The 25,883-nt window shown below is 36.7% G+C and overlaps 1 long non-coding RNA gene across 1 annotated transcript in view; it reads left to right on the top strand.

The window, feature by feature from the left end:
• The window catches only part of LOC143649439 (uncharacterized), a 68,476-nt gene extending 45,056 nt beyond the window's left edge, over positions 1–23,420 (top strand). Inside the window, exon 3 of the long non-coding RNA XR_013158999.1 lies at positions 23,331–23,420. This is a non-coding gene — a long non-coding RNA (uncharacterized LOC143649439). The remainder of the gene's footprint in view (positions 1–23,330) is intronic.
• The last annotated feature ends 2,463 nt before the right edge of the window (positions 23,421–25,883 follow it).

Here is a 25,883-nt window from a genome sequence, read left to right as displayed (position 1 = left end):
CTTAGGAGGAAAGCTTTCAGTCTCTCTCCTTTGAGTATGATGCTGGCTATCAGTTTTTCATATATTCCCTTTATTATATTGAGGTAATGACCTTTGATTCCTATCTTTTAGAGTGTTTTTATCAGAAAAGAATGCTGAATTTTGTTGAATGCTTGTTCAGCATCAAAGGAGATGATCATGTGATTTTTCCCTCTCAATTTTTTAATGTGCTATAATACATTAATTGATTTTCTTGTGTTGAACTATCCTTGCATCCCTGGTATAAACCCCACTTGGTCATGGTGTATAATTCTTTTTGTTTTTTTGTATAATTCTTTTAATATGTTGTTGGATTCAATTTGCTAATATTTTATAGAAAATTTTTGTATCTATGTTAATTAGGGAGACGGCCTATAGTTTCCTTTCTTATAGCATCTTTATCCAGTTTTGTTATTAAAATGATGTTAGCTTCATAAAATGAGTTAGGTAGAGTTCCTTTTTCCTCAATTTTTTGGAAAAGTTTGAGCAAGATTGGTGTTAGTTCTTTTTGGAATCTGATAAAATTCCCCTGTGAAGCTATTTGGCCTTAGGCTTTTCTTTGTAAGAAGATTTTTGATGACTGACTGAATCTCTTTACTTGTAATTGGTTTGTTGAAACCTTCTATTTCTTCCTGAGTCGGTGTAGCTTGTTTGTGTGTCTCTAGAAATTTGTCCATTTCATCTAAATTGTCTAGTTTGTTGGTGTATAGTTGTTCATAATACCCTCTTATGATTTCTTTTATTTCTTCAGGGTCTGTGGTAATGCACCCCTTCTCATTTCTGATTTTGTTTATATGCATCCCCTCTCTTTTTTTCCTTGTCAGTCTTGCTAGTGTCCCATCAATTTTATTGATTTTCTCTAAGAACCAACTTTTGGTTTTATTGATTCTTTCTATTGTTCTTTTTGTTCTTTCATTCATTTATCTCTGCTTTAATCTTTGTTATTTCTCTCTTCTATTTGCTTTGGGGTTAGCTTGCTGTTCTTTCTCAAGTTCCTCTAGGTGTGCTACTAAGCCCTCGATTTTTACTCTTTCTTGTTTTGTAATATAGGCATTTAGGGTAATAAATTTCCTGCTCAGCACAGCCTTTACCACTTCACATAAGTTCTGATAAGTTGTATTCTCATTTTCATTCATCTCCAGATAGCTACTGATTTCTCTAGCTATTTCTTCTTTGACCCACTGGTTGTTTAAGAATGTGTTATTTAATCTTTATATATTTATTCTCATTCTTTGGTTGTTATTGAGATCTAGCTTCATCCCATTGTGATCAGAGAAAGAACTTTGAATAATTCCAATGTTTTTAAATTCATAAAGACCTTTTTGTGCTCCAGCATATGATCTATCCTGGAGAATGTTCCATGAGCACTAGAGAAGAATGTATATCCTTGTTAGGTCTAATTCATTTATCAAGTTATTTAACTTCTCTATTTCCTTGTTAATCTTCTGTCTGGTTGTTCTATTTACAGAGGAGAGTGGTGTATTGAATTCTCTTACTATTATTGTTGAAACATCTGTCACTCCATTCAGTTTTACCAATGTCTGTCTCATGAACTTTGGAGCTCCTTGATTGGGAGCATAAGCATTTACGATTGTTGTATCTTCTTGGTGAACTGACCCTTCAATTAATATATAGTGTCTTTCTTTGTCTCTTATTATGTCTTTGCATTTAAAGTCTATTTTGTCCTATATTAGTATAGCTACTCCTGCTTTCTTTTGTTTACAACTTGCGTGGAAAATCTTTTTCTATCCTTTCACTTTCAATCCATTTGTATCTGTGGTGGTTAGATCCAGGTGTCAACTTAGCCAGGTGAAGGTGCCTAGTTCTTTTGCTGTGGACATGAGCCAATGGTAAATGAAGCTCATCTGTTGCTGATTACATCTGCAGTCAGCTAGGAGGTGTGCCTGCTGCAATGAATGATGTTTGATTTAATTGTTTGGATGCTTAAATGAGAGAGCTCAGTGTAGTAGAGCCTAAGCAGCTCAGCATACTTCATCTCAATACTTGCAGCAGCCCAGGCCTTTGGAGATACAGATAGGAATCACTCTGGGGAAAGTTGTTGGAACCCAGAGGCCTGGAGAGAAGGCCAGCAGAGATTGCCCTGCGCTTTCCCACATAAGAAAGAACCTCAATTGAAAGTTAGTTGCCTTTCCTCTGAAGAACTACATGTTAACTAAATAAATCCCCTTTTATTGAAAGTCAGTCCAGCTCTGGTGTGTTGCATTCCAGCAGCTAGCAAACTAGAACAGTATCCTTATGTCTAAAATGAGTCTCTTGTAAGCAGTATATAGCTGGATTATGTTTCTTAATCCATTCTGCCAAGCTGTACCTTTTAATTGGTAAGTTTAGCATGTTAACATTCAAAGTTATTACTGAAAAGGCGTTTCTTGAATTCACCATCTTATCTTTTTTATTTTATTTGTCAGATCTATATATCCAGTTCCCTCTTTCTCTTTGTATTCTTTAAATTACTCTTAGTGGTACTTTTCAATTCTGTGCCCTCCTCCAAACCTCCCTCTCCTGTCTTTTTTTTCTTTTTTTTTCAACTGGCGGAACTCCTTTTATTACCTATTGTAGGGCCAATTTCTTGTTGACAAATTCTTTCAGAACTACTTTTGTCTATGAAAATTTTAATCTCTCCCTCAGTTTTGAAGGGCAATCTGTCTGAGTACAGAATTCCTGGCTGGAAGTCTTTCTCTTTCAGGATCTTAAATATATCATACCACTGCCTTCTCACCCCCAGGGTGCTAGTTGAGTAGTCTGAACTCAGTCTTATTTGGTTTCCCTTGTATGTAGTAGATTGTTTTTCTCTTGCCACTTTCAGGATTTTCTGCTTTTCTTCAACATTTGACAGATTGATTAGTATGTGTCTTGGGGAAGACCTATTTGGATTTATTCTATTTGGAGTTCATTGGGCTTCTTTGACTTGTATGTTTATGTCCTTTATGAGGGTTGGGAAGTTTTCCCAACCACTCTTCCTAGTCCTTTACTCATCTCTTCTCCTTCTGGAACACCGATGATTCTTATATTTGTGTGCTTTCTTTTATTTATCATTTCCCTGAGATCCAATTCAAATTTGGCCATCCTTTTTTGCTATTTGCTGTTTCGAGTCGTTGAAGTCTTGAGTCTTTTTTTGCCATTTGCTGTATCCTGCCCTCTATATCATTTATTCTTTCTTCTGTTTCTTCAAATCTGGTATAGTGTGCCACTAGTATGTTTTTTATTTGGTCAACAAAGTCTTTAATCTCTGTGGTATCTACTATTTTTCTATTTATTCTTTCAAAGTCCTCTTTATGCTCTTTTACTATCTTCTTGATCTCCTTTATGTCCTTTGCTATCCCACTTATATTATTAAGTAGAGTTGTATGAACAGCTTTGATTAGTTGTTCCAATGTTTGTGTCTCCTCTATTGTTTTAATTTGGTGATTAGGCAAGGCTATATCTGCCTCCATTGTGATACGCTTTGTGATCTGCTGTCTTGGAGGCATGTTAATATCTTGATTGATTTACTTTGGGAATTGATTTCTTTCAATAGTCTAAGGCCTTGTTTTTGCAGGATGGTTGTACAGAAGGGAGCAGGGTATGGGGTGGGGCACTCCGTATGGTGATTTGTTTCAGGGCAGGTATAGGTGCAGACTGGGGATGTTACACTGATTCTTGTGAACACAGGCACCCAGCAGCCAGGGAAAATGTAACTGTGTGGGTGCACAGGACTGGGGGGCATAACTCTGGGGTGCACTGGTTTAAAGCATGGGGCTCTTTGTGTACATGTGTAGAGCTGTGACAGCAGGTCAGCATTATGCCTTCATGGGTTGGGGGCAGATGTGATCCAGCTACGCAGCTCAGCACTTTCTCAGAACTGGGAAGTATGACTGAAGGTCATGAGCATGTGTGGTTCTGGGACTGCTGTCAACTGAGATTCCCAGAGCTGAATGACGTGATTGAGGGCCCATGCGTATGCATGGGTCTAGGAGTGTTGTAAATGGATGTGCTGAGCTCAAGGTGGGGAGATGGGGTGAGGCTGTGTGACACAATGAGCAGGGGGCCAGGGGTAGCCTGGGTATGGAGGTTAGTGTCCACAGCCTTTATGCACTGGCAACAGCCTGCAGGGAATTATAGGGAAGGGTAGGTAATGCTCAGGAGGGATACAGGAGAGGGGGGTTGGGCTGCACATAGGGTGGGTGTGTGGGGTAGGTATGTGCACTGGGGGCTGGTGGGGTGGGGGCACCTACAGCATGAGGAATGGGAGCGGGTGACAGGGTTCAGGTGCGTGGATTGTGGGGTGAAGGTAGCGTGCCCAAGGAACATGGCCTGGCTTACTTCCTAGTCCCCGGCTCCCATCCGTGCACTCCTGCAGGCTCCATGCCTCCATGCCAGGCTCCAGCTTTTTGCCTCTCAGTTCCTCGGCCTCTGCAACTAGGGCTGCCCTGTGTGGTGCAGTAGGCTCTCCCAGGTCAGTCACACTCCCAAATCACTACCTCAGTTGCCCTCCTGTCCCTTCTCTAATTTTTCCATGGAGCAGGGCTAATCTTGAGCTACTCGATTCGGCCATCTTCCTGGAAGTCTGTCTTTTGGTTTTTACATGCCATATTTTTTTTTCTCTCTCTCTCTCTTTTCTTTTATTGCATCACCCTTTATATATAGTTGATCTTTTTTTTTAATTTTTGTTTCAGTATATTTTAAAATACTTGCCATATGTTTCCTCTGAGCTTTGTAGTAGTAAATAGCTTACCTCTACATGTTACTAATTTGAAAAGATATAAACCTTGCTTCAATAGCTCACATGTTCTCTGCTCCCATATCCCTGGCTTCCCCTCTTTATGTTGTTTTTGTCCCACATTGTCTCATCATATATTGCATGTCTGTTATCAGAAAATATGCCTTTTTCTTATCCAATTGTATTCTGACTCTTATAGCAATTAAGGAGTAAACTTATATATTGAGGATACAGTACTGTTTGGTTTTGCATTTAGCATTTTAGTTACCTTTAATGAAAATCTTCATTCTTCATACTATTACAAGCTGCTCTCTCCTGTCTTTTCAATCTGCAGAACTCTATTTAGTAATTCTTGCGGGGCAGATCTTTTGGTGACTAACTCTCTCAGGTTTTGTTTATCAGTTAATATCTTTAAATCTCCCTCATTTTTAAAGGACAGTTATGTCAGAGAAAGTGTCTTTGTCTGGCAGTTTTTTTCTTTCTTAAATATATCTTAGCACTGCCTTTTTTCCTCCATGGTTTTTGGTGGGAAATTGGCACTTAGTCTTATTCAGGATCACTTGTTTGTGAGGAAACACTTTTTTCTTGCAGCTTTCAGAATTTCTCTTTATCTTTGGCATTTCATATTCTGATTAGTGCATGTCTTGGCCTAGATGTTTTAGGGTTTATTCTGTTTGGAATACATTATGTTTCTTGGACATGTGTATTTATATCTTACATAATATTTGGAATACTTCAAGCCATTATTTCATCAATTATTCTTTCTGGCCCTTTTCCCTTCTCTTCTTCTGGGATATCCATGGTGTATATGTTTGGTCTCAAGTCCATATGACCCAGCTGAGTTTTTTTCTATTCTTTTCTCTATCTGTTTTTCTGATAGTATGATTTTGATTTTCCTCTTTTCTACTTCACTGATTCTTCTTCCTGTTCAAATATGCTATTGTATGCCTCCATTATATTTTTAACCTCCCATGTTGTGCTTTTCACCTCCATAGTTGTATTAAACTTTCAAATTTTCTTTATGTTCATACATTGTATTTTTAATATCTTTTAGCTCTATATTCATATTTTCTTTCTCCTTGAATTGATTTAGAGGATTTGTTTGAACTTTTTTGATTAGTTATTTCAAATTCTTTGTCTTATCTGAAGTTTTGATTTTTTTTCCCTTGACCGAGCCATACTTTCCTGTTTCTTAATCTGGCTTGTAATTTTTTGCTGATGTCTGGGCTTCTGATAATTTTGATATGTTATCTCTGAAGGTCACTTTCTCCCTCTTCTCTAGGTTTTATTGTAGAATGGCTTTGTGTTAAGGTTCTTCTGTAATGCTTGACCCAACTTAATCTAGATCTTAGGAGTAGCCTGTGCTTAACTGTTCAGATTTTCTCAGCTCTTCTTCATCTGTTTCTTGCTCTAATACACAATTGCTTCACCTCTAGGAGTGAACTTCCTTTCCTCTTTTTCTTCTCTGGAAATTTGGATCTTTCTGTTTGTTTTTGTTCATATTCTTCTCCTCAGCTCCTATAATTTGTTTAATTCTGTACATCACTCAGTGCCTCATTTTCCTTACACTTTCCAGTTCTGGGAACTTTCCTGTCTTACACCAGTTTCATTTATCTCCCCCAACCCTTTTTTTTTTCTATGAGGCTTTTGTACCTCTGGTTTCTTCCCTGTTAGGGTATCCTATCCCAGGGGCCCAGATGGGGCCAATCCAGCAAGGTCTACTTGGCACTCAGGTGGTCCAATGACCAGAGACTGTATTGAGTGTGTACACCTTTTGCCAACAGTTTTCCACAGTCTCCAGTTCCCCTGGGGGCCCTCTAGTATGCACCACTCCTCAGCAGCTTGTGTTCAACTCTGGGTATCTGCAGATTTGGGTCCCTATGCCTAGGTATGTGTGGGGTTCTAATGTGCTGCTTGGAGTAGCTCTTTAGTCTGTATCCACAGCAGGCGTGACCCAGGCCACGCTGCCTTTGAGCAATTTCCAAACTGCATGGGGCCAAGGGAGGAAGAGAGAGTCTGGACTGGCAGGTCTTGGAGGGGAATCTCCTGCCTGCTCTTGGAGATTATTTTTCTTTTTCTGTTATCCAGCTTGTGTGGAGTACTTCTCCAGTTTCTATCTTCTTCCAGAGCTCTAAGCAAGTGGGATTTTTCTTTTCTTAGTCGATACTTAAGGGACCCTTTTCCAGAGGATGTCTTACATTGTCATGTATGACATCATCACCTTGTTGACATCACCAAGATGTTGTTTCTTAAAGCATAAATGTCAAGTGTCTGGTCATTTTCTCTCTAGGTTAACATTTAAATTAATTCTCTTCTTCCATTGGCTTCATATTTGAAATTTATTTTATTGTTCACTTTTTTTTATTTTTGCTTTCCCTGGAATTTCTAATTGTCTTCTTTTCCCCTGTAGACAAAATATATGCCTTTTTTTCTGTTATGACTAATATCTTGCAGCTTTTTAATCAAATGCTGAATGGAATCCTTTATGTTCTTCTTGAGGAGATTATCTTTAACAGCCTCTGCCCAACTTTTTGATTGGGCCACACTGCATTCTCAGTTTGCTACAGAGCTCTCACCTTGGAATTGTGTTTTAAAGTTCTTCTGGATTCATTAGCACTGTTTACTGGTTTATTTTATGCTTTGGATTTGTTCCTATGATTCCATATTTCTTTGCAATATTCCAGAGTCTATCTTTAGGTAATTTTTTTAGAAAATATATATGAGGATAATAATTTCTTATTTCTTGAGTAGCTTAAAAAGTTTCATTTTCATCCTCATGCTTAATTAACAGTTTGAATGAAAATGAAATCTAAATTCAAACACATTTCCCTCTAGAACTGCAAAGACATTACTTTATCGTTGCTGATAAGATGTCTGAGGCCAGTATAAACATTCCTTTGTTAATAACCTGTTTCTGTTGCCTTCGTCCTTCCCCAGTATTATTTTTATCTAACGTGGTTTTCCTTTTAAATTTCTGGACATATTTATGTTTTGGAGTATTTAAAAATGTCATTTTGCTTAAAGAGACTGAAAAAGATATACATATGCATACATGCACAAATGCACACACATGTATGATTTTTTTTGCAAACTAACACAAAATATTCAGTAACATTTTCTTTTAGTGATATCTAGCTTCAGAATACTATTCCCATTCTTAGTTTAGTATTATTCTAAATCAAACCACGCCTTCATCTTCTATTCTTTCATCTCTGTATCCTTGTGGTTTTATCATGCACTCATATTTCAATATGTGTTTCATGACTATAACCCTACAACTGGTAAGGTGTTCTAATTTTGTTCCCTTTCCATGCTTTTCAGAGCACTTGGAAAGATGTTAATCATTCAACTCCTTAAGACATTTTTGATGTGGAGTGTAAAATAAGAAGGATATGTCTTTCAAATAGAGAGAGAGGAGATTTTTTGTAAATGTTTTATTGCAATTTCCCCCACATACTTCCAAAAATCCTCACATTTTTCCTTGAGTAATGGTGAAAATGTAAAGGCTTTTCTGAATGTAGCAATTTTAAGAGAACACTTGCATTGTGAGAATAGAATGGCCTGAAGCAATTCCTTTATTTCCTTGTCAAATCTTATAAACCGAAAGGTATTAGAGAAAAGGTGTTGGGGACTTTGAGAGAACAGAGCCTTCCTTTTAATTCTCTTTCTTCTTATTCCCTCAACACTGTCATGATGGGCACGAGGCTGCCACGGGGGTTGGTCTTTGAAGAGCCAGGCAAGTAATTTTCTAGTTGCAAAGAAGTACTTGAGGTACCTCTCAAAGATGTGCTTTAAGAGAGTTGGGGCTTTCTCATACTCAAGTAGATTGGCCATTCTGCTGTATTGGAACTGGGAGTTGGCATTTGTTAATACTAAATCTGTGAAATTTCTCTTAAAGAATGGGATAGAAAATGAATCACTGGCTTTCAAAGGATGAACAGAAATCCGATATATTAAATCATGCTGCTGCCCCTGCTGTGGCTAACCAGTGACAATGACTAGCTCCTTTGAACACTTATGTGCCAGCAACAGTGCTAAATACTTTAGCATATATATCATGTTATATAGTTCTTACAATTTATTGCAATGACTTTATGGGGTTAATGGATATTATGGTCTCCAATTTATAAACAGGGAATATATATATGGCTTAGAGAAGTTGAAATTCTTGCCCAGCATCGCTGTTAATAAGTTATATAGCAGTAATTCAAACTGAAGTGATTCAACCACATTGATATCCTATTTTGCAGGTCCTTTCACCCCAAATTGTATCAAATATATTTTAATATACTCATATCCATGGTAAATTTAATTTCTATATAATAAGAATTGAGTTAAGAAGCATTTAACCAATAAACAGACTGAATAGCTGACACATTAAACTTTGTAGGCATTTAATTAGATTAATTTTCATTTTGTTCAGGTTGAGTCTTTTTTAATCTAAAATTTGCAACAAATAATCATTTTACAGACTCAGATACTTTTAAATATCTTGAATATCTAATAGGATTAGACATATGAGAAGAGATAACAACAGGAGCTTTGATGGAGGTTGAGGAGTGTAAGTGCAGCTGTTTTTTAGTTGTAGAGTACTAGATTTAGAATCGGGTAAACATGGAGCCAATTTGATCTCTGCCATTTCCTAGCTGGAGCTTTGGGAAAATAATGTAACCTCCTTGGACCTCAGTTTCTCCACCTAAAATGCAAAATTTCAGACTGTTATAGTGACAGTTGCATTCATAATTTGGAATCATTTCTTCATTCAAAAAATCTTATTTCCTTGCTACCTAGCAGGTACCTTTCTAATGTTGAGAATGCAACACAAAATGCCTTCCCTCACAGATCTTATATTCTGAGAGATGAATCATGATATATTATTGTATATACAGTCAGGTAGTAATAAGGTCTATGGAAAAAATAAAGTAGGCAAAGGGGATAAAGATTGAAGAGATTTTGTTTTCAATAGATGGTCATGAAAGTCATCTTTAAGGAGGTGACATTTGAACAGAAACGTTTGGTAAACCCATATGTGCCCAACATTTTCTAGAGAATAAGGAAGAATGTAAAGTTTGGAAGTAGTCATAGGGATGTTATGGCAGTATAACAGAGATGAAACAAATGTTTCTAGAAATTCATGCTATTTCCCTGACTCTCCAGGCTGGCTCTGCTCTGAGTGCTTAGAAACTAAAATAGTGCTATTCTTCTCAAGAAATGTATTAGATAATTTCAATCCTGTGCAAAAATGTCTTTTAAAAAAAGTTTGCCTGATGCAAATTCAAATCTGTAAATTTATAGTAAATGCCAATCTAAGTTTGAAGTAAATTATTATGGAGGACATGAAGCAGTATATTACAAAACTGAAGAAGGACCTGACGTGATTTCATTTACCTCTGCCATACAGTAGGTAAAATATTATCAACCCTATTTTTTCAGGAGCTGTGTAGGATTACCTGGATACTATAGAGAACAGGGGGTTGTGAGCCTAGTCTGACCCCAGTACAGGACATCCAATCTTGTATATTAGCTCTTTACAAAATAAACACTTCAGTTTTAAGTACAGGCTTTAAAAAAATCAGAACATCATTATGTATGTCAGTCACTTATTCATGAAGGAAAGCAGGATAGGATTCTTTGAGGGGAACCAAACAAGGCTTCAGCTAATAAAAGTTTGCATGAGAGCTCCAGCCATTGAACAGACATTACAGAGATAAAGAAAGGAAAGCCCTAGGTCCTCAAGGAGCAAAGAAGAGAAGGAAAGTATAACAGGGACAAAAAACACACATGGATGAATATCCAGTGTATGTTTCCCTCCTTATTCTCTCTAAAGAAAATTATGGCATTGAATGCTTGGCTTGTTTTTGTTTGTTTGTTTGTTTGTTTTGCCTCCTGCTCCTGAGCTTTATCATAGGCTTTAATGTGGAAAGAAGGGAGATGCAAGATGATTTAACTGGAAAGAGAAGGAAGAGAAAGAATGAGCAAAGCAATGCTCCCTAACCCTGGCTCTGCATTAGAAACACACAGGGAACTTTAAGCAAATCAATGCAGGGGCAGCACACTAGACCAATTACTTCAGAATTTCTTGGAGTAAGGCCAAGGCATCAGTACATTAAAGCACTCCATGTATTTCCAATTTGCAACTATGATTGAGAACAGCTAGGCAAGAGGAAGAAAGCAAAGGGAAGGGGAAAGGTTAGTGGAATGAAGAAACTTGTAGTCTAGGCTTAGACAAGTCTGAGGATGACAGGTATAGTGGTTGAGAGGGAAGAGCTGAAGAAGCAGCAGCATCCACAGGGACAATCTTCAGAGTGGCAGAGACAGAGAGAAAGGAATTTTAAGACGTTTTGCCAAAATCATTTTGAAAAAGAAGAATGAATTTTGAGGAATCACACTTCCCAGTTTTAAAACTTTTCACAAGAATACAGTAATCAAACCAGCATGGTACTGGTGCAAGGGCTGATGTTTAGACCCATGGTGTGGAACTAAGAGTTCAGAAATGAACTCTCACATCTAAGATCAGTTGATATTTGAAAAGGGTCCTAATCCACTCAATGGAGTAAGAATAGTCTCTTCTACAAACGGTGGTGGGGAAACTGGATATCCATATAGAAAATGATAAAAGTGGACCCCTGTTTCATACCATATACAAAAACTAACTCAAGATGGATCAAAGACCTAAATATAAGAACCAAAACTATAAAACTCCTAGAGAGCAACACAGACAAGTATCTTCAGGATGTTGTGTTGGGTGATGATTTCTTAGATTTTACTCAGAAAACATGAGCAAAATATTAAAAATAGATAAATAGGACTTCATCAAAATTGAAAGCTTTCATAAGTCAAAGGACTTCATCATGAAAATAAAAAAGAAAAGTAACCTATGAAATTGGAGAAAATAGTTGGGAACCCCATATCTGATAAGCGTTTAATATGCAAAATAATAATAATGTTATCCTATTATCCCACAGCAAAAGATAACCCAATTTAAAAGTGGACAAAAGACTTGAATGGACATTTCTCCGAGAAGGTATACAAATAGCCAAAAAGCACATAAAAAGATGTGTAATATCTTTAATTATTAGGGATATGCAAATCAAAACAAAATGAGATATCATTTCATATCTGCTAGAATGGCTGCCATTACAAAAATGGAAAATAACATGGTGGAGAGGATGTAGAGAAATAGGAAAACTCATTCATGGTGGATGGGAATGCAAAATGGTGCGCTCACTTTTGAAAAAATTCTGGTGTTTCCTCAAGAAGTTAAACATAGAATTACCATTTGCAGTAATCCCACTTTTTAGTCTAGTGTTATATACTCAAAAGAATTGAAAGCAGGGACTCAAAAAGATTTGTACGTATCTATGTTGATAGTGACAAATTCGCTATTGCCAAAAAATGGAAGCAATCCAAGTATCCATCAATTGACAAATATGATAAACTATGGACTACGCATGCAACTGAAATGTTATTAAGCCATAAAAAGAAATGAAATTCTGATGCATTCAAGGATGGACCTTGAAGACATGTTGAGTGAAATAAGCCAGACACAAAAATACAAATATTATATGATATCACTGATATGAAATAACTAGAATGATACCAGGGGAAAAGGTGGGGGATGGACAATGGTAGGTTAAGGCTTAAAATGTACTGGGTTTTCAAGCATAGACAAAAGGAGAATAACCACAAAACTGAAGACTCCTGGCAATGGTGTAGTCTCAATGATTTACAAACCAAGAGGGATTCATAGACCAACCAGAGAAACTGAAAACTGCCTTTGCTTCTTCATGACTCACTAATACCATAAACTCTGGAAAATGAAAATAGTGGCCTTGGATCAAAGGCATTTAGGAATTTTAAAAGAGATCATAAACAATACACACCAAAGAAAGTCAAATGAGAGCAAAAAGTCTGGAGAATGATGCTTCAACTTTTTAATGAAATGAGCATCACTAAAGTGATGTCTAGGGAAAAGTAGACAGATATGACATAAATTCTATACTACTTATCCATCTATCATTCAGGGGAGATAGGAGCCTGGAAATATATCTGCTGTTAAGAGAGGTTTATTTTGTTATTAAAAAATAAATTTAAGAAATTATTCGTTGAACCATTCATTTATTACACACAGGTAAATGAACACCTTATGACAATCTGAAATCGTTTATAATGTAACTAAAAGCATCACAGTATTGAGTTCCTTTTGAAATTGAGTTAGGCATCATCTTATTTGGGCCAAGTCTTTAAATAAAATAGATGAAATGAATAAAAAATATATTCACATACGCAATAAGCAATAAAGAAATGAATATATAATGAAGTCAATTCTCTCCAAAGGCTTATGACCTCAGTTATTTCATTGGGAAAACAAATAATAATTCTCTTTCTGACTTGTAATGTTATTTGTTTGTTTTATCAGTATCTTTATACCTTTCTTATAAAGGTAAGTTATATAAATATTATATTATAAAATCAAATACAATTCAAAATATCACAAGTCACAGGTGAAGAGACTACAAGTCAATAAATGATTTATCAGATGTCTTTTGTTTAAAAAAAGCAAAAAGGCATAGCATTTTATTTTTAAAATGTAATGAAAAGCCGTATGTGTTAAATGTGTTGCATGTTAAATTTTAACACTTTGGAGATAACCAAAAAGTAACTTGTGGACCAGTTTAACCAAGTTGTCCATTGTCCTCGGATGAATCACTTAGGTCATCCTCTTGCGTGCATTTGAACTGCTTTTTGAGTCACTATTAAAATGTTTGAGCGTCTGCTTGCGTCGCTCTTCATATAACACTGTCCACAGGAGGGCGCCAGAGCAGCACCCGCTCTTCCCACGCCTGGAATGCTCATCGGACCTCCAAGCTGACACCTCCTCTTGGGTGCAAAAAATCTTTGGGTGCAAAAATAGTGAGCTCCGACCATCAGGACCAAATAACTGAGCAATGCAGTGAATTTCAGCCTTTGCTATCAGGGTTGAGGGCATCCGGTGTGTTTTAAAGTTACTAAACATGGAAAGCTGTAGAGAATATTTGTTATGACTGGGGACTTTGGAATCAGTTAAACCTGTAAAAAAAAAATCTCCACTTTGCCATTAATGGGTTCTAGGACCCTGGGGATGTTATTTAATCTCTTCTGCATACCGGGGATAATAGGACTGTCTTAATATTTCACCAGGCATTTAAAGTGCCGAGCACAAGGCTTGGCACATAGGTGACATTCGGGGAAAGAGCAACACTATGTCTGAAGAGTCTAAATGGAGAGACAAAAGTTATATCCTCTACCCCGTTGCCCAGCAGTTGAGCCAGAGGTGGTGTTAGCTTGTGAAATGGTTAAGAAGGTGGTTGTGAGATCAAAATTGTTTCGTAATTGTAAGAGGGTGTGACGACGAGGAGCTCCTTCTATAATCAGCATTTTGTCAGGCTTTTATGGGAGCACAGGATCTAATTCGGGGTCCTTTGAAGCAAGAGGTAGAAAACTTGGAATGAGCTCAAAAGAGAGTCACTGAAATGATTAGTTTAGAAAATGGGTCCCTGGAGTAAAAGCTGAAGAGATTTAGGTTATTTAGCATGAAGAAAGGTATGATGGGAGGTGAAGAGAGGGGTGGGAACACAGTGCATTTTATTTAGAAATTTTGACTTAAATCGTTAGGCAAAAAAACTGCACTTTAAAAATGTGGTTCCTATAAAAAGCTGATATTGTTTACCATGCAGAGAGAGGCTGGTTTTTCTTCTTAGAAGGCATGTGCTATGCATTTTAAAGCAGTAATTTATTTTTTCACATCACTGTTGCAGTTACAAAAGAACATGGAATGTTTCTTTTTCTTTTTTGAGAAATTATTAAAGTCAATTGAAGCAGAGATAAATTCTTTGGAAGGCACAGTGAGTTGTCTCTAATTCTAGAGGTTAATATTGGATAGTTTTCCCGGACATATTGAGGCAACAACCATATCTCAAAATAGGCATGTAGATGCATTTATTTAACCAAAAATAAAAACCTTTATATATTAGGTGTACCTTTGTTTTGTCAGCAAATCACATAGTTAATCATTTCTTAACAAAATAAGCATATATATTTATTATTTTAGCCACACCTGGGAACTGTGCTTTTTTGAAAAATAAATAGACATTATTCAGTTAAGTCGAAGGAGAAAAAGTTAAAAATGTTAAAATTTGTCAGACTGTATGGCATCATCAGGCTTTTTCTCCTTATCATTTGCATTCTTATTGCTGGCAAAGGAGGAACCTCTGTTATTTTCAATTCTTAGATGTTTTCTCAATTTAGAACAAATTAGCTCAATGAAAGTAAACATTCATCCTACACCTGTGAGAGAGCTACTCTTGCTAAAAGATAGTTCACTATTTTAAAGATCTGATTCAGGTGTTTAAATTTTTTTCCTTAGTCTAACATATGCGCTTCTTTGAAATCTGGTCAACAAATCCTGGTCTTGAGTGTTTTCTCCTCAGTCCTGAAGTGATTTCTAGCTGACCTTTGAGGAAGATGAGCTCTCTGTTCCTTCCACAGTCTGCTCGGAAGAGAACAGATGTTAGCAAGAAAGGAGCTGGAGGGAGTGTGAGGCACCTTAAGACCTCTTAGAATACTTTTCTTAAAATTTGTATGAATAAATTATATTTTGTAATCCCATTTCCATGATAATAATCTGAATTAAAAAAATCCCCATCTTCAATAGAAGCCTGTTTTGCTTAGATCCAATTTAAGTTTAAAACAAGACATTCAACAAAATCTCAGATCATTAAATGATTTGCACAAAGTTGACGTTTTAACTCATTCTGAGCTTGTACGATGTGGGAGGATACCCATGAGAGATACAATGGCAACTTTTAGTTTGCTGGTTTCCAGTGAAAATGTTAAAAATTACAATTAGACTCAAAAGCGTAATTGTATCTTTGCTAGAAGTCATCTTTTCATGTCCTTTAATGTGTTAGATGGAGGAATGTGATCAGAGAGGTTTTAGGCATTTGACCAGTTCTTTGTGAGTTGTGCCATCTTTTTCTCATTCCTGTGAAAGAAAATGAGGGGTGCTGTGCTTCATGTGCTAAGCTGGGAAGAGATGTTTGTAATTGACCAAAGTGGTCCGTACAAGCAAGCTCCTTGGTTTTAACTTTAAAAAGTTTAGGTAGTGATTTCTCCAGGTGGTCCGTGACCTGGCCCTCCATGAGTTTTCCCTCCACCTCTGTGCTGAGAAGCTGAAGCTGCACTTTTTTTTTTTTTTTTTTTTTTTTTTTAAAGAGAGAGGGAGGAAGGGAAGGAAAGACAGAGAAGGAAGGAAGGATGGAAGGAAGGAAGGGAAACATCTTTAAACATTTTCTTGTTTTATTATATTTTGTTTATTTGTTTGTTTTTTTACATGGGCTGGGGCCGGGAATCGAACCGGGGTCCTCCGGCATGGCAGGCAAGCACTCTTGCCCGCTGAGCCACCGCGGCCCGCCCTGAAGCTGCACTTTGAAGAATGGAAATTAACTTCCTGTTAATGCTACAGAGAATAGCCCTGCTTATGGAACTCTGCAGAAGGTTTTAGCAATGGAAGCTGATGTATAAAAAGGCAATCACAATCGGTAATTTCTGGTATCCACCCACACTGTTGGCACTTTTTTTATATATATATATGCTGTGTGGTAGGGTCACATTTCATTATTTTTCTATGTGAGTATCCGTTATTGCAGCACCATTTGTTGAATTTTTGCTTGTTTGTTTTTGGAAAGTGCAGGGACCGGGAATCGAACCCAGGTCTCCCGCATTATGGGAACTATTCTGAATTTCCAGAAACATTAATAAAATGCCCCCTTGAAGTAAATTATTAAAGGTGGATTATGATTTGAAACTTCATAACCATATAGGTGGCGTATTTGTAAATTTAATACATTGGGCTGACTTGGGTCAATCATACAAAATCAATAAGAACCAGATTTTCAGTGAGGTTAGGCAGGGTAGTAAAAAAAAAAGCTGATTCTAAGGATAATGTCTTCTTGTGGGAAAGAAAGAAAGATTTCTCCCTAGGTGTTTTCAAGTGCCTGATGAAATGTGAAGAATCTTCAAGGCAACTTAACTGAAGTTGAGTAATTGCAGTAACCTTTAATTATGCTTTTAGCAAGTTAAATATTGTTGTACTTAAAAATCAGAGTATTTATTATTAGGGTAAATTATTATTAATTTTTTTTGATTTCACAGGTAGACCTTCTTCTTCAATTTCTCTCCTTACATTTATGATCCAAAAACAGGTATATACTGAATGTTTATATACTCCCACACTGAAAAACATCCCATTTGAATATTTAACATTTAAGTCTATAGAAAGGTCATTTGATGTTCACCAATCTTGTAGCCTTGTTGGTGAAATAAGTATTGTATGACACGTCTTAGCATTATCATTTGGATGTTTTTTCCAATCTCTGTCAAAAAAAGTTGTGGTATCTACATAAAAGGAAAATGATTCTAAATTGTACCTTCCAAACTTTATCCTCTTCCCATGTTAACAAAGAAGATTGTTTTATACAAGAGGATCAAAATATGCCAACATGGTGTCCAAATATTTTGGTTTAAAAACCTTTAGTTTCTTTAAAATTGTAATCCAAATTCCTTTATTATTATATATTTTTAATATTCCCCTTTGATACCTTAGTTTGCTTATTCAGAATGGAAGGATTTCTTTTTCATCATTGATTCTATTGTTTCAATCCTGGAGCCATGCAAATTAATTTTTATATACTGCACTCAGTTTAGTAAAATATTTAGTGCTTTTATAATGGTGTAAACCATTAAGCTGTAATTACACTAACATGGCACAGAGACTAATAGTTCTGTTAGAACACAACAGTGATGCATGATGGCCTTATTAATATAATAGTCCTGAAACACTAAGAATATTAAAAAAATTAATCATTGTTACAGTCTGTATTTAGTTACCGGTTAAAAAAAAAACAATACTTATAATTTTACTACTATTCTCATAGCTTCTCGGAGAGGCCCTAAACAATATCTGTAAAGATTCAGAAAGTTTCGAGTATTATTTAAGTATACCTTGAAGATCTAGCTGTAATTTAGTGAAGTTTAAAGCATCAATAATGTTACAAATAAGAGCCAGGCTGACTTCAGTAATTACTCAGGGATAATCTATTGGCTCAAACCCATCATCATGTGTCTACTAGCTGGCTGTAAAGTAAGCAATGGATCTCGGTGGTAACTGAACTTGATGCCCTGCTTCCTATCTCCATGTAAGCTGGATGAGGTGAGGGTACTTGGTATATCTTTTCACCAGGAACACCTGACTCATTGAAGGGACTTACGGAAACATGTGATGTAAGAATGAACGAATGGTCAGAATCCAAGACATTAATCGAACCACGTTTTTAGTGGGTAGGGTCACTGCGTGTGTAATGTCACACTCTCTTTCTTGCCAGCCTAACGTCTTCTGCTCTGCAGACCCAGCCATCTTGACTTCCTCCTCTCTCTTAACATCATTCCAATGAAAGCATGAAAACGGTAGAAAACTGAAACTTAAATTTGGATACTGCGGAAAGTGAGAGCATCAAGTTTACTTCGTAAGAACTCTTTACTAGTGTGCCTAGTGTTTTTGGAGCTATTAATGAAGTGGAACTTGGATTCTTAGTTGTCATTTTGCGTACTTTTTGCAAATGGCTAGACTCCCTACATGTCTTACCATCTAAGCCTGTTGCATATTTTTGGGCTCCCTGCCATTACCCCTCATTACAGAGGACCCACATATTTCTCTAAAGATATGTTCTCCTTCTTATCCAAGCCCCTTGTCCTGTCGTTCTTGTTCTGATAGATCTCGCTGTGTTTTGGGTTTGACAGTTTATTTCTCTCATTCTGCATTATGTGTATAGCAACTCTGATTTTACCTCTCATCACTTACTAATGCTGAGTGACTACAACTCTAACATTGATCAGGTTTTGAAACAAGCAAATCAGACTAGAGAAACTGGGGTTTTAATATCCCAGGATCCACCAGTGGTTGTTTCAAGGGTCTGTCTTTCCAAATCACATTCTCGAAAGTCGCTGTGTAAAATCCATCTGCTAACTACTGGTAGCAATTCACAAATGTAAGGATTAAATCATCTGAAATGACACAAGCCTCATGATCACTTTAAGGACACCTGACATGGAAGCTTGACCGGCAAAGGCAGGTAGACTGGTTGATTCCCCTGGAAAACAAGTTGGCCGTGGGTGCAGAAATGTATGTTCAATTATTTAAACACAGTGTATTGATCCCCTACTGTGTTTAAGGCACTAAGTTGCTGGAATTAAAAGATAAATAATGATGTCTGACAGTGATCTATCACCAAGGAGCCCTTGGTCAAGGGAAGGAGGGAGTGGTGTTCATTAGTGTAGACAATGCATAAACTGTGAGGAGGAAAGCCTATTATGGTAGCAGTTATCTTGAGGTAGAATACACAATTTCAGGTGTGGAAGGGATTTAAAATGTAGCTCATCTACTCTCCCACACCCTCCCTACCAACCTTGGGTATCCGACCTTGCGATAAGAAATGTACTATACCCCCAAAGCAGCCTGTTCCAATTATATGTCTTAGAGCCACAATCTGTGTTCCTACAATTTCCACCACAGATCAAACTTTAATTTATACAATCCATCCAGTGGTAAATTTAACTCACCCTTCTGAAAATTCTCAAAGTATTTGGCAACAGCTATGAACATAATGGCTAATATTAATAGAGCAATGTAAAACAAAAGTGTTGTTTAAAGCTCTATACTTATTCATTCATTTAACCTTTATAATGACTCATGAAATATACATTATTATTTGCACGTCTTGTAGAGAGGAGAATGTGGAGATGCAGGAGGTTAAATTAATGGTCCAATATCGCCCCACTGATGAGAAGTGAGGCTGATGTTTGAAGTCAGGCATCTGGATTCAGAGTCTGCACTGCTTGCCCTCCCTTCTGAGTCCTTTGCCAAGAGAAATATCCCTAGTTTTCCCTCTGGCATGTTTTTATCCCCTTCTTATCCTACTGCCACAATCAGTTTTTTCTATGTAGTTTGAAGTCAGTAGTGAAAAGAGTATTCCAACTGTTTTGTGACCAACTTGGAGTCAAGTAAAACTCTCACTTCTATTCACTTGGACGTATTAGGTCTGTTACTACAGCTGGGACCCAGGTGCTTTTTAGATGTTAAGTAGTACTGCTATTCATATAGTTTTAAAATTATGCATTTGATAAAGCTTCACATATGTCATGAAATCAAATCTCCTCCACCCTAAATACCCAAAATTATTTTCATATTTCACATGCTTAAAACCCTTTGGCAGGGTGGGGACAGGAGACCCATGTTAGTTTTTAGCCTATTCTCCCAGCATCTCCCAGTCTGTCCAGTCTTTTGTACAAGCTGCCCAGAATGAACTATAGTTCCTTACATGTGTCCTGTTGAAGTGAGTGGGATCGCAGATGGAGCAGGAATCAGTAAATACTCCTGGAAGAAGTAATATAACAGCAGGGTTTTGAAGATGTATATAAAATTTCTCTGGCAGATAATTGTCTATGGAAGGGAAGGCAGGGCTTGCCAAACAAATTGAAGAGCCATGCAAAATTATGGCGGTGTGAACCAGGCTGGAGAGTTTAAAAGAGCTGTAAGTTGCTCAGTATAGCCTAGGCCAGAAATTACAGAAGAGGTAATTAGACCACGGAGGGCTTTGGATGTTGTACTGATATAACTCTGAGATGCCAGCCTATGGGTTTAACCAAGGTAGAGATAGGTTAAGATGTGAAAAATGAGAGAAGACAATTTTCAAAAGAGGATAAAATTGTGACTTTGATACAGATATAAAAATGAACACAATAGAGATTTTATTTAACTCATTCAGTGAGGGTGAACCAGGAAGATGCTATATCAGGTTCAAAGGAAAATCCAAAGGACAAACTCACTTGTAGATCAGGGATGTTGAAATGAATATGCTAATGGAGGTACAACTGCTTTCCCACAGTTGGGAAGGAAGACAATTGAACCTTCTTAGACAGGACAGGCAAAAAAGACAGATTGTGTCTATGGATGTTTATTTGCATTGCTATCAGTTACCTACAACTTATAGTTCTAAAATACCTTCCTTAGATTCAGAATCAGATAAGGGAGAAAAGTGCTTTATAAGCAATATATAGTTTTCTGTCAAAGTAAAAATTTTCCTCTACTGATCTGTATTCTAGAAAATTTCCTTTGTCCTCAGAAGAACAAAACACAAAGGAACTGATTGGGTTTTGCTTTTATTTTGAAGGAATTTTTCAAATTATACTTTAAAATTAAGTTATTTGTTTTTTGTGGTGGGAAGCATAATTAATAAGGGAAAGGTGAAATAAGTTTTCAAATTGTTGTATTCTTTACTGTATTCCCTTCCTCAGTTACATGGTGCCTTAGTTTGCCAGGCTGCTGTGACAAATATCACTCAGGGGATTAGCTTAAACAAACAAACAAAAGCATTTCTTAGCTCATGGTTTTGAGGCTAGAAAAGTCCAAAATAAAGATATTGGCAAAGACTGCTTTCTCTCAGTCTGTGCTGTCCTGGTGCTGGCTGCTGGCCTGCCTTGGGGTTCCTTGGGGTGTATCCCCTGCCCCTCACATGATGATGACTTTTTTCCTTGGGCTCTTCCTGCTTCGGTTCACTTCCGGCGTCTTCCTCTGTGAACCGCTCCAAATTCTGGCTTCTGGTTTGTTCTCCTTTATAAGACCACCGGCGATACAAATTGAAACCCACCTTACACTGTATGGCCACAACTTAATTAAAAATAACATCTCCCATGGCTTCTATTTACAATGAGTTCACACCCCAGGAATGGGAACTAAGAGTGAGAACAAGTCTAAATCGAGGCAAAGAATTCAACCACCACACACGGCATGAGGGGGACTAGGGAGCAAAGTAGAAAGGAAATCTCCACATAACCATTATGGAATATACTTCGTTCCTTCTCTCCCTCCTCATCAGTAAGATTGATTTGGAGTCCAGGCAAGCAAGTCTCGGAATTGTCTTATTCCTTTAATGATGATGAATAATTTTATGATCAGACCAACAAAAGAGGGACTTATTCAATAGTCATCAAGTGTGGAAGGTCATACGAGAGAAGAGAGGTAAAAAGTAAGGAGAAGTAGAGAAAGTGACAACAACTTTAGATTTTCTTTTAAATTAGAGAAGAAAGTGTTTCATTCCTGTACTAATTTTTATACATTCTTGTATAGTCTTATTTTCATATATTAATAGCAAGCCATACTTAAATATGTCTCATTTTGCTAACAGTATAGTTTAAAGGCAGAGTTTAAAATCTGATACGTAATCTTTTCATGATTTGCCTTAAAAAGTTCCAGAATGTGCTCAAATACAAAAGCTTCTCTTTGACGCTATGATTAACTGTGTATCTATGGATGAAGCTAGGGTTCTAATCAATATTTAATAATGGTTTCATAGTGAGTGGGTGGGCATGCTCATTAAACAGTGAGGAAAAGATGTATTTTAATGGAGAATTAACAAATGTAGCTCAAAGGCAGGGATATTTTCTTTAGAGATGTGTCCTAATTTAAGTAAGGTATCTTAAATACCTTAAGTAGCATAGCATACATTTCCTTTAAATGAAAAATTGTGTCCTAGATCTAAAACTGTTACAATTATTATGATGGATGTGATCTGACATGAGGTCTGAACAGCTTAAATAAATTAACATTGTGAAAACATGGCTCAAAACAATTTGAAATGTCTTCAGTTTTTGACTCATTAAGACACAAGATGTATTTCCTTTGGTCTTAGATTCAATAGTATGAGTTAGAAGTCTAGAAGTTTAAGTAAAACTTTTGGAAAAGCCTCTACTTTGTTTTACTCCCTTCTTTTCCATGGGTTAAACTTAGCTCAATTTCTCCATTCCCTTGGTTACAAATTCACCCTTGAGAAAATCTCAGATCTACAAGCATTCTCCACTGATCAAAAAACTTAGTAATAACTATTGTAATACAGTCGTGAATTGTAAAAGTGAACTTGACCAGTCACTGCTATACAACGCACCAGCATGTGTTGATTAAGCAAAAGCTGTCCAGAAAATTCGTATTCTAATTTAAATTAGAAATTGGAGAGAAAAGATGAACTGAGAACTGTTGAGAACCTGAATTTGTATCTGTTTATTTGAAGTTAAGTACACTCTAACTAGAATCATGGAATTTGGAAAGCAAATTTATCCTGAGGAGCAGCCAGAAATGAAATGGATCCTCACTCCAAGTTGGAGACCATTTTAGGGGAGTCAGGCTGATCTCTAAGGCTTCAGCAAGCCCTGTTCTCTTTACCCGAAAATGTCCTGTGTGGACATTCCTGTGGGACATTTCAAACATACCACCATCACCGCTGAAGCTGCTCTTTGTGTCACTAAGATCTGAATTAGAGGATAGAAATAAATATGGTATCATATTTGTAACTATGTGTGTGTGTGTGTATTTGAGAGAGAGCGACCCTATTGAAAGCTTTTGTTAATATACCCACCGAAAATCCAAATTCTGTGCTCCTATTTGCTTTGTTTTGAACATTGTTTTATATGCCATTCATATACAGAGTAACCTTAGACTCTTTCACAGGTTTTCCTGTTGGGGATTCAGAGGGAATTGAGAGAATTGAACTATTAACACAGCCCACTACATTACAAGCCAGTAACTCAGTTTTTTCCGAGAAGTAGTGTTCCAAGGGAAAAAAATCCATACAGGTAATAATTTTTTCTATGACTTACATATACACCTATATGCAATTCTTCTTATTATTATTGTGCATTAATGAATCTTTAAGAAATGGTGTTGCATATATCTCAAGAATCCAGATATTTGCCTTGAGATCTGATGTAAAAATGCAAGGTTTCTGCTGCACTCACTCGTCAATGAGAATGCTGCCTTGTTTTTTATTTGATGATTGTTGATTTATGCCACACAGTTGTAATGCTCTCAGAGTATATTTATTGATATTAACTATTTATTTAAAAAGGTATAATTTTAAAACAAAATCTTATGTTTTTCGAGTTGACTGAATCATGTTTGCACGTTTGGATAGTATTACAGCTTATAGAGTCTAAAGAAAGGAGAAATGAGCTGTCCAAGGTAAAACAATAATGATGCTTGGAATATTATAATTTAAGTATTGTAGAATTTGGCAAATGTACAGTTTGCTTGTGTCTTCTTGCTGCATTTTTATAGCATTTTGCAGAGAAAACAGAATACAGACAGTAGTGGAACTTCTTGTTGCATTAATATGAGGCTCAGATTCAATGGCACTGTTCCTAACTTACAGCATTCAGATATATTTATATATATATATATATGTATGTATATATGGAGAGAGAGAGAGAGAAAATACTCTCAGTCTTTTTAAATGCTCAGATTTATAATACTTGTGAAATGAAAGATGGTCTACTTGGCCATTTATTTTAATTATTTTGTCCTCATTACAATAAAAATGATAATTTTATTTTAATTTTTATATTTGTTTTGTCAAAGCAAAAGCTTAAAACATATAAATTAAGTTCCTATCAGCAATTCATTCATATTTGTGAGCATGTTTATAATCTAAACTCACATATCTCCCAAGACTCTGTGGTCTCTTATTTATAGTTATAAGCAATTTTATTTTATTTAACATACAAATGTTATTTTCAATAATCAAATAAGTTTAGGAAGAATTACACAGCTGATATTTGTTGATGTGAAAAATTTTAAGGGCTTTCTTGACTCTAGGTAGATGGTGTAATATATAAGAATGTGTCAGGCTTTGGGATTAGACGGTCTGTGGTTCAAACTCCAGTTCTGTCCCTCATGAACTGTGTGATCTTGGAGAATCACAGTGTTTAGGAGTTCCAGTTTCCTTGTCTGTAAAATGGGGACAAGCACATTGGCACAGCAGAGCTCAGGGAGGCCGCACTGAATGAGTTGGCAGGTGATGTTATCAATTTTAACACCTCGTTTTAGCAGGACTGGGGCTGCAGATGAAACAAACTGGTAAAGTCCTTTTTATTTCAATCCTATGAAAAGAATAGTCAGAGGCATGAGGGATTGTCTTGGGAGAAAAAAGGCTTGGAACTCCTCCCAGGCAAAAGCAAACAAATTTGGGGTTGTATATATGTTAGTAGAACAAAGTTCAAAACAAAAGGCCTAGGACTATACAACACAGTGAACCCTACTGCAATTGATGGACTATAATTAATAGTACAATTATTAAAACGTTCTTTAAAAAGTAGCAAATGTACCACACTAAGCAAGTTATTAATGATAGGGTAATATTTGGGAACTCTGTATTGTATGCATGATTTTTCTGCAAACTTATAACTTCTCTAATACCAAAAAGAAGCAGGTCACTAGTCCTTCCCCACTTTTCCAGCCTTTTGGAAGTGAGAGTGTGTAGAAGGAGAGATGGCTGGGTTTTTACCTGTGGGGGACCAGGCTCTGGGATAAATCTCACCTCTCCAGGCTTCTGAGAAGAAAAATGTTCAAAACTTGACTGACTTCACTTGGACTCCAAGTCTTAACACATATCCTAAGCACACATAAAATGGCATTCAATGCATAATGAAGAATAAAATAAACTTGGCCCTTGACTCTGACTCATGCATGGGGAAGAATACGATGATGCAAAATGGAAAGGAGATGGTATATCTTTCTCCCCTCAACACCATGTGTAGGATGCCGTGGGACTATTGGCCTGGCACAGAACATAAGGAAAGGCCTTCTGGAGGAAATCCTTCCTCAACTGAATCTGAACGGATGAATAAGATTTAGCAGGGCATTGCAGATAGAGAGCACAACCTGAGTGAATTCATGGAAACAAAAAATAACATGATATTTATATGGCAAAAATCAGCAATTTGATGTCAATAAAGAATGAAGCGTGAGACAGAGAAAATCATGAGAGCTTGGAGAGGGAAGTAGAGAGAACCTCTAGGTTTGTGGGGTCTTATCCAAGCTTTCAGTTAGATAGACATGGTCCAATGTATGTTTTAAAAGGAGCACTCTCTCTCTGCCATGCTATGATGAAATAAAAGTAGGCACAGTTAGAAAAAGTTGATGACTTAGTAACCTATAGTAGGTATGTAACAATAATGAGGTCTAACTTTGGACAGTTGATACTCCCCAAAATCAGAGTTCTCTAGT

The sequence above is a fragment of the Tamandua tetradactyla genome, chromosome 11 (genome assembly GCF_023851605.1).
Source record: "Tamandua tetradactyla isolate mTamTet1 chromosome 11, mTamTet1.pri, whole genome shotgun sequence".
In the NCBI taxonomy this organism is placed as follows: Eukaryota; Metazoa; Chordata; class Mammalia; order Pilosa; family Myrmecophagidae; genus Tamandua; species Tamandua tetradactyla.
This window is presented reverse-complemented; position numbering and strand designations above follow the sequence as displayed.